The following is a 13,363-nucleotide window of genomic DNA, read 5'->3' as shown; positions in this document are numbered from 1 at the left end:
TCAATTTATAGGAAATTGAGTGAGGAGATAAGAATTCCTGATGGATAGTAAACTTAGTGAGGTGTAAGATGGGTTTCAGTTGACTGAGATAGGTAAAGGAGATGAACTTCTATGTTTAGAGATGGATAAGGGAGATGTGGCATGAGAGTGGACTTGGGCTTGAGTTAGACAAAATAAATCACGCCTTAATTTATGCAAGTGATCTGGAGAGGGATTTTAGACATGGAGGAGGTGGTGATGTGTTTGAGTTAAGGTGGGTGAGGTAGATTACTTAACTAGAGGATGTAGGAGGTGGATGGATTTGTTAGAGAAAAGGTTGGTGGATGAGCTTAATTAAATAAATGAATTATTTAATTAAAAGAAGAATTATTGGTGCATGAAATTTAATTAAATAAATAAATTTTTTAATTAAAAGAGGAATATTTAGTGCATGAGATTTAATTAAATAAATGAATCATTTAATTAAAAGAGGAATATTTGGTGCATGAGATTTAATTAAATTAATGATTTATTTAATTAAAAGAGGAATTATTGGTGCATGGAATATAATTAAATAAATGAATTATTTAATTAAAAGAGGAATTATTTGTCCATGAGTTGAGTTTGGGTAACTACTGGGTGGAGGGATTTAATTAATTAAATAGAGAGGGGTTTTGGAGATTAAATTAAATGGGTTTTGTATTTATTTAATTTAATAGAGGAAGGGTGATTTTATTAATAAATTAGACTATTCGTTGTCTATTATATTAATTAATTATATAAATTAATTAGGGGATAATGCTAAAATAATTAAATACTAAACATTTAATTAAAATATGCTTTAGAAGATGACTAAATCTGATTACAAATTTATGTGATCAGATTTAGGTGCCTAAATTTTGTTCTTCTTTGATATAGTGTTGGTACAACACTATTTCAAAGATGTTTTAAAATAATAGACATCGTGAAGAAGGTTTTAAAGCAACTAGGTTGCCCTAGTCTTGATAAAAGACTGTAATGTATGATGCCCCCTTGAGAAGGTAGCGAGGAGAGAAAATGATACTAGATGAAATCTTGAAAAGTAAGAAAATTGGGTGAGATGGAGGATGCACAAAGGATGAAAGAGGTTTAAAAGTGTCTCATACTCTAACTATGGGAGTATGAGACAATGAGAGATTAGTTGCATAAACTAGACATATTTGTGAGATAGGAAGGAGTAAATGAGAGATGAATGGGGGATCTTTATTTTCAAATTGAACCCTTAGGATGTGGTGGATGAATGGGTGGAAATTTTGAAACTTTGTAGGATTTTTCTAGGATTTTTGGATAAGTTTCAAGATGGGATAAGGATGTAGAATAGATGTTGATTGGATAATTTTGATAAGGATAAAAAGAATGACTCTTTTTGTTGTTTCCTTCTTGTGAAATGGGGGATGAGATAGAATCTATTTGAAGCTTTGAGCATGGGATTCTCCATAAGGAGAATCACCATGTAGTTGAGAAATTAATTTAATATAGCAATATCGGTGAGTAGCCAAGCTTACTAAAAACATCAAGGCCTTTTTGCCATTTTTGCATAGGACTAACTGGAAAAAACATGCAAAGATTTCCCTAGCATCACACATGAAACCCAACAAGAATCAGAGTGGAAATGACATTGGATGACCCACAAAAAGAAATATTTCCCAAGTGCACTATGTAATCATAAATGATCATACATTTGGATATGCAAGGGTTATACACGATTGGCTCACAGGCATAAAAGAGAAAATGAAAGACATATCAAGACCTTGCTCATTGATTGCCCCATTTGTAGCACCATATGATATGAATGATCATGGAAACCTTGAGGGGGGATAAATAGATTTCTTCAAAAATATAATCAAGAACCAAAATTGAAATCCAACATTGAAAGAAAGAGTAAATCAACAAAAAATAACTGTGTGCTAGAGAGATTGGTAGGGTCGATACTGATGAAACCAAGTCCAATGAGAGGAAATATGTATCCTACAAGGACTTATTGGTAGTACCTGACACCTAGATTAAAAAACAACCATAAATTCTAAGGAAAACACTTTAGTGATAGAGGATTGTGCATAAGGAATTTTTGAAGTGTGGATTAACAAAAACTAAAGGACCAAATATGATGTGAACTGACATGAGTTAGGGATATGTATGATGAGACCGATGAATGATGATGACTTTTCAATATAATCAACCAATTCATAAAACACCATAATATGAATGATCATGGTGATCTTAAGGAGGGGATAACCAAATTGATCAGAAAAAATAATCAAGAACCAAAATTGAAATGCAACATCAAAAGAAAGAGTAAATTGATAAAGAATAACCATGTGCTAAAGAGATCAATAGGACTTGATACTAATGGACCCAAGTCTAATGAGATGAAAGATGTATCTTGAAAGGATTTATTAGTAGCTCCTAGCTCCTAGATTTAATAATAACTAGAAATTCTAAGGACAACACTTTAATGATACATGATCTTGCATAAGGACTTTTTGAAGCACAAAGAAACAAAAGCAAGAGGACCTAATCTAATGTACAAAGAGGGAAGAAATAGAGGACATGATCTAATGTATGATGACATAGGATTGGGCTATGCATGAAGGGATTGACTAATGATGATGACTAAGGATTGACAACTGATGAGTTAATGACTGGTAACTCATATGGGAGATAGTGTGTACAATGAAATTGACTGAGATATTTACATGAATGAAATTGTATAGGAGTTATGTATAGGGGATGGTGAGGATATGTTGGTGATATGTACATGGGATGGTGAAGATTATATAGGATGCATTGCTGGTGGTGCAAAGAAATGCATGATAGTTTCCCAGTCAAGTTAAAAAGATAAGATGCACTTATGGTGGATAGGGTGATGTCGATAATGGGAATGATACATCTCAAAAAAGGGAAAGGATTGGGAAGGATGCATCCCAATGATGATGATAGGATTTTGATAAAGGCTTTTAATAAAGCTAGAAAGAAGACTAAGGGTGTGATTGGATGGGTTTATTGATGCACAATCTTAGATAGCTAGAGGGGAAGAATGGGATGGGGCATGTGATAGTAGATTACTAGGAGCTTTAGGGTATGAATAGATGGAATTGGGTTGCATGGGGATAGAGAGATAGATACCAATGACATGAGATATGTTAGGTGATGAAAATATGGAGGAGATATTGGGAGGCATAAGGATGGAAGAAAAAAGTATGCTGAATAGGAAGATTTGGATATAGGAATGTGGCAAGATAGAGATTGGAAGATGAAGATGGAATTGGAACAAGAACAAGGAGATGGAAGATGAGAAGATAGGGATTGGATGATGGAGATAGAAATGGAACAACAATAGGGAGATGGAAGGTGGGTAGGATAGGGTCTCCAAGGAGTACAATACCCCACATTATAATATGTCATAATGTAAGACTAGGAAATAGGTAAATTTTCATAATGAAAGCAACCACAAACTTTCAAATAAATGCAAACCAATCTAATCTACCATTGAAGCCTTTGAAAAAAAGGTGCATAAATAAACATGAAAAACTTATAAAAACACTACCTTCACATGATGCTCCAATGTTGTCCTTTCTTCTCCATAGAGTTGATGTTGATGCAACTCCTATTGGTGTTTTGAAACGTTATAGGTTTCAAATTACTCTGATGAGAATATGGTGCATCTAGGGGCAGCTAACTCCCATCTTTGACATATCATTTTAGACACCGAGCCAACTATAAGGCAAGATCCTTCTTCTATTTCAGGCTCTGCAAAACCTAGGCGGGTGGACCTTAGATTCAATCAATATGGTACCAGTGCAAAAACATACTCTTGAATCTATTAAGCAGTTTTAACCCTTATATCTCCTAATAACCCATGCAATGACATAGATCTACGGTAGCTAAATGCAAATCTATGAAATTCACAAGCTGAGTGAGAGCATCCTTTTTAGCTCTTCAGCATGAAAGGGCAAAATGTTTAATTAATGATGTTGATTTTTAGCAAAAAAACCCCAAATATGCACCAGTATGAACAAGTGATCCTATAGCTGAGCTGTGCCTTATCTATTAGACAAATCCATGAATCAAACACATACATATGTATACTTGAGACATACTCATATATTCATATATCTAATCTATCCATTCACCTTGTAAATAAACATCTATGTTCATAAAGATCTCACTACTTACTGAATATCCTCCTGATGAAACCTACAACCCTATCAAGGTAAATAAGAATTTACTTGGCTCTTTGTTCCAATAGAAAACTTATCCAGACATACAACCTTAAGGGATTGCAAGTGAGTCTAAGCTCTTTTTTCTTAAAAACAAAACATTGTAGATAACAGAGGAAGGAGATGAGAATCAAAATGAAACTAAAGAGATTTCTGCTCTACTATATTCATTTCCTTGAAATAATACATTCAAATGCATGAAATTAAAATAGAAAAACACCTAATAGATCTAAACTAGCTGAATTATCTTTCCTATTGGATTCATACAAGATAAATTGCTGAAGAATGAAAGTGGAATCATAGTTCTGGATCCAACAAAGTTGTCTCATAGAAAGATTGAAAATTTCCAACCAACAATGGTCTCGCAGTGAAAAAATTGGAACCCTTACAATGGATAAGAAAAAAGAAGATATAAACAAGGAGTGAATTCTTGGATCTGATCTGAAGATGACATGTGTCCACTTGAAATTCCATCCTTTGTAGTGAAAAGAATCTTTCTAATCTCTCTCTCCACCTGATCTGATTTAGTTTTCATCACTTTCCTGTAACTGTCTTGAAAAATCTCCTATTCAATGATGAAAACCATTATGTTTGGCAAAATTTTGAAAACCTCATGAAATGCTAGTAAAAATTTGAGTTTAAACTAAATAAAGTTGATCAAAATTGACCCCAACTACATTCTTACCATGTTTTACCAATCCTGTAATTGTGTTTTCAATTTTCAATTATTTTGGCCTCCAAAAGCAAGAAATATCTGAGATATTTGATTGAAACAACATAACTGATTTTGATGCCAAACTTGAAACCTAAGGAAAAGGTAAAAATTAGTTAAATATGACCTCTAGAAGCTAAGAAAACCTTTTAGAATTTATTTTCTTAACATTCAAACTTCAACAAGCCTTTATATCTGCCTTCTAACCAAGTTTGATGCATAATGATGAAATCTGCCTATTCTGCTGAGAATGCCTTAGAAAACACAAATCTACTTATAACCCAAACTAGTGAGAACCTATGCAAAATTTGACCTCAAAAATGGATAGCTCATCTCCTCTTGGTTCCAACAGTATATTGAAGTGTATATTTCGAGCATCAGGAACTCCCAGAATGTCATTTTGAAAATCATGCCCCCTACTATGGCTCTCCTCTGCATTTTTTGAATTTCTTCAAAAATTTAAAAGTATCTAAAGTTTCAACTTTATAATATATCTTTTTCAATTTAAAATCCTTTGAAATGGGTGGATGCATGATGTCATTATCGACTATGTGTCAAACAGGCACTTCCCCTCTTTGCTTAACTTCCTTCATTTTCTTAATGCAGGTAAGCGCTCTCTGTCAATCTTAACAAGATCAATGGTGCATCAAAATCTTTTCCTTTTAGGATCCAATTAGCCACATGAACCAATAAATGCACTTCTTTTGTGCCAATGTGTCACTCTTTAGTTTGTGTTGGCTATCTGACAGCTGCCAACTATTCATATTGCACTATTACCCCTCAAAAACTGTGGGTCCATGACCTCATCATATTCCACATGTCTCGTAGGTGCTTGCCCACATTATCTAACTATCAATCATCTTCACAATGTGGGTAAGCACCAGTCGTTGATCTTTGAAAGATCAACGATGGCACAATCTAAACCTTTTTGATAGTTTGAGATAGAAGTAATGACATCAGCATGGACACATGTCGCTAAGGCACTTTCCCACTTTGTCTAAAACTCGTGCAACTTCATCAAGTAGGAAAGCATTGTCTATTGATTGATCCAAGATCAATGGTGGAGAAAAAGATATTATGGCAGATTACGTTAGAGTACATAACTAATGATAGTATAACACCTATGGCACATAAAGGGAACAACTGTCAGCATCAATGGTTCATTTCATAAAGTGCAGCATTGACATCAACGTGGACATGTGTCCACAAGGCACTTTCCCATATTACTTAAAACCTTTGCATCTTGATCAAGTGGGGAAGCACCAAACATGGATCTCCCTTTAGATCTACGATGGATAGAAAACACATTAAGGTCTGCTCATAATACTTCACCTATTGTCATCTTGGACAAGTGTCAACATAGTGCTTGCTCACATTATTTAAACTTTGATCAAATTCATCAAGTGATAAAGCGCCTACTGTTGATCTTCCAAAGATCAATGATGTATAGATGTGATGCCCAAAAGTGAACCCACTGTATGATTCAACCAATGATATTTCTAGAAAGTTGCACGTGCTCTGACCATACTGATAGCTCTAAAAAAGTTCTAACAAAGTACTGACAAGTCCTAGTCTTTGAAGCGTAGTTATAAACCAATGTCACCAAGTGCTATGTGGCACAAAGGTGCTTGCTTGCATTACATAAAAGTTGAGTAGATCCATCTTGCACGCATGTGCCTACCATTGATCTTGAAGAGATCAGTGACCAGCCTAGATAAATTGCTATAGTTAAGATGCTTTACGAAACACTAAATAAAATAACCATGGTTAGGATAAAGGTGACTGGGGTAAAATGGTTGGGAAAGGATTTTTAAAAGATATACATGGAAAATTTGAAATAAATACTTTAAAAAGACTAAAACTCCCCACACATATTTGAATTCAAACAAATAAAAACCCTACCCTTGGAAACATGGAGCACAAACAATATTAGGGTAACAAAAAATTAAGGGTTTTTGATTTATGACAAATAAATCTTGAAACACAACCCTAATTTTGAACAAGCGGCTAAATTTTCACTGTAATATGCAAAAATTTTGAATGGTGAAAAATTAGGCCAATAGTGGCTTTGTTTGGGGATGCATGGCTCTTGCGGGCATGGCAAGGATTTAGATATCTGGAAGAAGCAGACCACACACCTAAACTTCTCTCGAATAACTTTATTGAATGCAAGAAACAACTACTCCTACTATGTACAAGTGATGACCCCAGGCCACCAAACTTCAACAAAACTTCTTACCTCTGTCATAGATATGATTTTCATTTGCATTCTCATGAGGTAAACTGAAACTATCATTCTCCTTTGTTTCACCCAACACATCATCACTTTAAATCACTTCGTTAGGAAAAAAAAATTGTTATCATTCTCATAATGCATATAAAACACAAAGACTATTTCATCATCATACTCACTATGAGAAAAAACATCACCATGCTCATGATTACACAAACTGTGTTGAGAATCAAAATCAAAAAATGATTCATGCATGCTAAGCGGAAACACAAAAAATTCATATTCTACACCATTCACCAAGTTGCATGTACCAAAAACTTGAAACTCACCTTGTGTCTCTAGTTGCAAAGAGTATGTGAAATCTGATTGTCGCCTACTTGCAGTCATGTCATTCACTAAATTAGATTTATCTTTCACTAAAACCTCTTCACATTCTTCAAATAACTGATTAGTTACCAAACATGAAAAATCATTTTGAAAGTGCTGATCTAAACTATTCTAATCACAATCATTTTCTTCATCTAACTGAATGTTGGAATAAACCTTGAACTTATCTTTACAAAACTTATTAGCATATAAAGAAAATCTATAATCTGATTGACAACTTTCATTGTTTTCCTCTTCATCACATGAAACATCAAAACAAATTTCAGCAAGATCAGCATGAAAAGAACCTAAAATAGTATCAAACTTCCCTTCACTAACATCCCCTGCATCCAACAAGTCATAATGTGCAAAGACATTTGAGGTACTATCATCTACACCTCCAAAATCCGATAAAGATTGTTTAGATTCTACGTCGCTTTCTTCATCAAACTTTGGTGAAGTAACTTGACTGAATGAAGAAATATTATGATGGAAAATATGTGTATCCTTAGAAATACTTACATACTTTTCAAAATCATGAGCCAAAAAATCTAAAATTTCATCAGGGCTCAAGAAGACTGCCTCACAAATCTTCTCCCAGCTATGATTATCATCCAACTAACATTAAGAACTTACAAAAGCAAGACCATTAGTATAAAAATATGGAAAATCAGCATTATTATGACATTCATTCTTATCATGACAATCACTACCTCTATTGCTGTTACATAATTCCTCAACTTCATATTTACTATAACCAAGTTTATTTTCACTTTCATATCCATCTTCCTTATGCTGATTGCAATTACCTAATTCATTTGCATTTGAATCCTTCTCTTCACATTCAGAAGAAAAATGATCTTTCTCTACAGATTCATTATTTTTATTACTACCTTGACTTTCAACACACTCATTATCATTAGAAGATATAACATGAAATCTATAATTAATGCTTTGTATCTCTTCAATGAATCTTTCAATTTGCAAAATTCTTCATAATCTTATAGGTGCTAGCCAATTAACTGAATTAGAAACTAGAAAATCAAGGAAAACACTAGGCATGGAAGATTCCTCGGGTCTACAATGAAAAGGCATCTTGCTAATTATTGATTTAAGCCATAAATAACATTGTTCGACACTTAAACCTTGAGTACTTCCTACTTCAATTCTTATAAGTTTGATAATCCTTTTGTAGATCAATTTATTTAACATAACAATGTTATTACTCACAGTTTCTAAACTTTCAAAATTTGGCAAACTAATCTTAGATCTAAGATCTGACTTGTAATGCCCCGCCCAGAGATCCTTGGAAACAAGGATGAAAATAAGCCAGAACAATTTTTTTTTTACACGTGTAAGTGCACATGATACAATCTACACAAACCAAAAGATCGCAACGGAAGACTGAAAGACAAACAAGCACCAACGGATCTCCAAACGCCACTACCAACTAGATCACAACCACGAAAATCACAAAGACCTACCAAGTTGAAAGACATAAGCTGACTCTTGGAAACTGGCTAAGTCTGAAATCCTGAAGCCCTGAAATTAGGCTAAGTCTGAATTTTTGAAGGCCTGATTTTTCCTAGAATCTACACCTTAGCTCGTAGAGGTCTGAAACCCATCTCAAATGAATCATCGCATATATTAAAATATATCTTAAGCAACTTATACTTAAACGATATATTTTAAACCCCGAAGGACAACAACAGAAACCCAAAAACTAAATTTCAAAAGAAACCCCCTGAATTCAAAATGCAACAACATAGGCTTCAAGAACACCGAAAAGGGTATCTAGATCAACTCTCAAAATGATCGGATCACTACAAAAAGTGCCCGCCGTTGGCACATGTAGGTTTTAACCAAAAGGCGTGTGACACTTTTTACTAAGGGAGGGCAACACTTCTCCCTTACTGCGTGTGACACTTCTCAAGAAGGCATGCGATACTAGAAAAGTATCGCACGACATTTCTTGTGAAGCTGTGCGACACTCTTCTAGTGTCGTACGACACTTCTCTAGTAATGCGTGTGACACTTTTTAGTTTCGTGCAATATTATTTCTATGGGCGTGTGATACTTTATCAGTGTCGCACAATGCTGAACAAATGTCGCCCATAGAAAATAAAAACACTTATAGAAACTCAAAAATGGGAAAAAAAATGATAAAAGAACCTCCACACCAGGGAGTACCAGATCCACATCTCGAGGCTAGAGCACTTGAACTAGAATTGAGTAACAGAAATACAGAAAACAAAATCTAACCATCTATCAAACAAAGAAGGGAAAGTACATAAAGGAAACATCATGACAACTGAAATAACATCCCAATAATATAGATAACATTGCAATGAGCAAAAAAACCAACTAAGTACGCGGTTCCTCCCAACCGTCAATGGCATCATAGGACCATTGTGGGCCCTAGCCATCCCCCGCGCATAACATCCCAAGCCACCGATTAGATCATCAGTGCTGTCGTGATAGGGACATCACTACTAAACATGCTACAATATAAGTAATGAAATCTAACATGCTAGTACTAACATAAGATAACCCTGTAATAAGATAACATCATCTACTACATGCTAATCATCATAATGAGGAAAGCATTAAAACTATCATCATCTAAGCATGATAACATCATAATGAGAGCATAAATCATAAGAAGCATACTCCGTATACCGAAGTACCAAGTGACACATCCAGCAACGATCACGCTAGAACAATAGACTGTCTCTGTACATCGATCCCTAGTAGGGGTGAAGGCAGGTACGCCTCCCAACCATGTGGAACCCATAGGTCCACACCCACCGTGCTGATGGAGATAATGATCCAACCACACACACACACAAAACAACAACCAGGGCTAACACACACGCCAAGCAGTATGATGACTGATTCCAAGACAAAGACAATGCATAAACTACAAGTCCTGGTCAGACACCTCAATGGGCTACTACGTAGGGACTGACATCATGGAGAGTCGCTTGGCATCGACAAGCCCAAGCTAGTATAAGCAGCTACTCTTCTCAACAGAAGGCGCACAACCTAGTGTAGCTACTCTTCACGACAGAAGGCGCACAACCCACACATTTTAATTATCTTGTATTTATTACCACCCAAAGTTTTAATTTAATTATCACTTATATGAAACTTCCTCTGCCAACCGGGAAGTAGTCACCAGGTTACAGGATAGAAGCCCCCTCCATATGCTACCCTACCCTACCCATGCTCATCCAACGATGAGTGCCTGAAGGCATGCAAACTCCCAACCCAACCCCAATGATCACTACTTTCGGAAGTACCACAGAAGATCAAGCCCCGCAGGTCACCCGACAATATACATGTGTGTGGTGCACCACCATCACAGAGATCATACACAAGGACAGGATGAGAATGCAAACAAAAGTCAATCGACCAAAAAAATAATCGGGATGACGGATGCTACACGCATCCCAATGCAAAAAAATGATGCAAAAATGTCCTGACTGGTGTCCAAACGGATCATCCAGGTCCACGAACCTCAATGTGCCAAGAAAACTTGAGAAAACAGGGTGACACGCAAAACGAGGTAAAAACCCCAAATTTTGGAAAAATTCCAAAATTAAAACCCATTTGGCCTTTGGGTTCAAAAACCCCAAAAATCCAAAAATAATTGAAAACGGACACCGTATGCAAAAATGGCCAGCATAATGGCCCAAAAACCCAAACCTCGATTTCAAAAACAGGTAAAACGTTCATACCTGACCAACTGGGCAGAACTAGCAAACAGAAATGGAGGGGAACACTATTTCACAGCCTCCTAAAATATTGCTACAAGAAACAGAAGTAGAAACAGAGAAAAAACATTAAAATGGGAAGGCCCTACCTGATAGCAAAAAGGGCCGAAATTGAAACTCGTAGAATAAAATAAATACTCCGCCGAAACTGCTGAAACTTTCGGCAAAGCGAGAACTCCTCGAGCCAAATCCAACGAGACAAACCTTGCAAAGATTCCACGCTCACAGCTCCCACAACGAGCAAAACAATAATCCTTCAGAAGAGGATTTCCAAATTTACTCTCCAAACTCAATTTTCCAAAATGTGAGAAGTGAATAATGAATTCACTTTTCCAATATTTATTCAATTTGAGTGAATAGCTAATAATGGAAAATAGCTAGCTGGAGTAGTTAAACTCCAAAGCAACCCAAATGAAAATAGGTTATTATCCATAATGAAAATTCACCTAAGGCAAAGCTGCTAGAAATTAAATCCAAAAGATTAAAACCCGAAAACCCAAAATTACAGAAAAACACTTAACACTTTCGCGACAAATGCGAACTTCTAAATGCACAGACATGTTCACTGGTCTAATCACATAATGCAACTGAGTTCGAATTTACTAATCACCGAAAGGTTTTAATATAAAACAACTAAATAAGGATACGTCGACCATATAGGAGCGACATTGGCAAAATATGAACAGCTGGATCACTAACTCCATAGGCCACTGCCAGGGATGTAATTCCTGCACACTAGAACACACGATCAAGTGCAATTGCATATAATATAATAGCCAAAGCAATTAAAGCATTAAATAACTCATTAATCCATTTACACCACTCACGTTTGCATTAATCATAAAAGACGAGAATGAAGTAAATATCCATAGTATAGAATCCATCTCATAACATAGTCAACAAATAGGTCCAATACATCATATCACCAGATAATCAGTTATCATAGATCTATTTTCATCTCAAAATAACATCAACATGCAAATATGATAAACTGAACAACATAGCAACAAAGCATCTATGGTACGGAAATCAAAGTATAACATTCGACCCTCAAGTCGTCTCAAGGTACAAATATCAAAAGAGTATCAAGTATCTCTTGAAACAAAAATAGACAAGGTACAGACTGCAAACACGAGAGGCACTACATCCTCCCCCACTAGTATAGGCTTACTCCTGGAAGCCAGCAAAAAGGTAGGGGTACAATCCCCTCAGTCGTGTAGCATCTTCCCAAGTCATAGAGGCCTCATTGCTCGGGTCCCATTGGACCCTTACCTGCTCTATGTCCCGACCTCGCAAGGTCAACCTCTGGTGCTGTAGGATACGAATGGGCTCCAAAGTAAGCTGCCTGTCCGCTACCTGCAAAGCATCCCAATCAAGAACATGGGTCACATCAGGGATATACTGCCGCAAAACAGAAACATGGAAAACATCATGTATGTGCGATAGGCTAGGTGGCAATGCTAGACGATAAGCAACATGACCAATCCTCTCGAGGATCTCAAAAGGTCCGACAAAATGTGGTGCCAACTTAGAGCATTTCCCATAATGGATGGGGCTCTTCCTCGGCCGCACTCTCAAAAACACCCTGTCACCAACAAAAAAGTGACGATCCAACCTATGGGCATCTGCATACTTCTTTTGCCTGTCCTGAGCAGTAACCAAATGCTCCCTAATGTGAACAACTTGCTGCTCCATATCTTAAAGCATCTCTGGAACCAAAAGAACACGATCCTCCAAACGATCCCAACTCAAAGGGGTACGACATAGTCTACCATACAAGGCCTGAAAAGGTGACATGCCAAGAGAACTATGATAACCATTGTTGTATGCAAACTCAACAAGGTATAAATAGTCCTCCCACTTCACCTGCCTATCCATAACATACATGTGAAGCATATCCTCCAGAACTTGATTTACTCTCTTAGTCTGACCATCTGTCTTTGGGTGATAAGCTGAACTAAAATTGAGCTGAGCGCCCAACGCATGCTGTAGAGATGTCCATAGTGCAGAAGTAAACACTGGATCTCTATCTGAAATG

This window comes from Cupressus sempervirens, chromosome 9 (genome assembly GCF_028749045.1).
Source record: "Cupressus sempervirens isolate cs-2001-9-10 chromosome 9, ASM2874904v1, whole genome shotgun sequence".
NCBI lineage: Eukaryota > Viridiplantae > Streptophyta > Pinopsida > Cupressales > Cupressaceae > Cupressus > Cupressus sempervirens.
Note: the sequence above shows the minus strand (reverse complement) of the source record.